The sequence below is a fragment of the Diceros bicornis genome, chromosome 5 (assembly GCF_020826845.1).
Source record: "Diceros bicornis minor isolate mBicDic1 chromosome 5, mDicBic1.mat.cur, whole genome shotgun sequence".
Classification (NCBI taxonomy): domain Eukaryota; kingdom Metazoa; phylum Chordata; class Mammalia; order Perissodactyla; family Rhinocerotidae; genus Diceros; species Diceros bicornis.
The window spans coordinates 93,275,805-93,277,094 of NC_080744.1; the positions used below are offsets into that span (position 1 = coordinate 93,275,805).

The following is a 1,290-nucleotide window of genomic DNA, read 5'->3' on the forward strand; positions in this document are numbered from 1 at the left end:
TTGCGAGGAAGATCAGCCCTGAGCTAACATCCATGCCAATCCTCTTCTTTTTGCTGAGGGAGACTGGCCCTGAGCTAACATCCGTGCCTATCTTCCTCCACTTTATGTGGGACGCTGCCACAGCATGGCCTGACAAGTGGTGTGTCAGTGTATGCCCAGGATCCAAACCCGGGCCACCAGCAGCAGAGCGCACGCATTTAACCACTACGCCACGGGGCCGGCCCTCAGCTTGTCAATTTCTACAAAAAAGTCTGTTGAGATTATGATTGGGATTGTGTTAAATCTATAAATCATTGGAGGAGAATTAACAATATTGAGTCTTCGTGAACATGAACATGGTATGTCTCTCCATGTATTTAGATCTTTTAAAAATTTCCCTCAGGGCCGGCCCCGTGGCTTAGCGGTTAGGTGGGTGCGCTCCGCTGCTGGCGGCCCGGGTTCGGATCCCGGGCGTGCACCAACGCATCACTTCTCTGACCATGCTGAGGCCGTGTCCCACATGCAGCAACTAGAAGGATGTGCAGCTATGACATACAACTATCTACTGGGGCTTTGGGGGGAAAAAATAAATAAATAAAATTATAAAAAAATAAAAAATAAATAAAAATTTCCCTCAAGAATGTTTTGTAGTTTTCAGTATGTAAATCTTACACATCTTTTGTTAAATTTATACTTAAATATTTTCTGGGTTTTGTTGTTATAGTAAATTGGATTTTTTTTAATTTCACTTTTCAATTCTTTACTGCTAAAAAATATGGAATGCTTCACAAATTTGCATGTCATTCTTGTGCAGGGACCAGGTTAATCTTCTGTATCATTCCAGTTTTAGTAATATGGGCTGCCAAAGTGACATTATATGTGTTTTTAATAGAAACATAATATGAGGGTGTAGGGGGAAGGCAAAAGGGGTAAAAGGGCACATATGTATGGTGATGGAGAAAAACTAAACTATTGGTGGTGAACATGATGCAGTCTATACAGAAACTAATATATAATAATGTGTACCTGAAATTTACATAATGTTATAAGCCAATATGACCTCAATAAAATAATTAAAAAAAAATAAAAGTTAGGAAACAAACAAAAAACCATAGTATGATCCACTCCTGTGAATTTTTAAGTAAAGATACACTCCAGGAAGGTAAGTCCCTTCTCTCCTGGGGCTTCTTGTGCTCCTAGCACACTGCCAAGGACCCCTCCATGGGGCATTATGGGGCCTCTGCCCAGAGAGGACCTGCTCTGCTGGGTTGTTATCCAGCTCTCTCAGCCTGGATGCCTACACTCTCCGCT

The 1,290-nt window shown here is 41.8% G+C and overlaps 1 pseudogene; it reads right to left on the minus strand.

Moving 5' to 3' along the window:
* Nucleotides 1-748: 748 nt before the first annotated feature.
* Nucleotides 749-845, minus strand: LOC131406706 (U6 spliceosomal RNA; annotated as a pseudogene).
* Nucleotides 846-1,290: the final 445 nt, after the last annotated feature.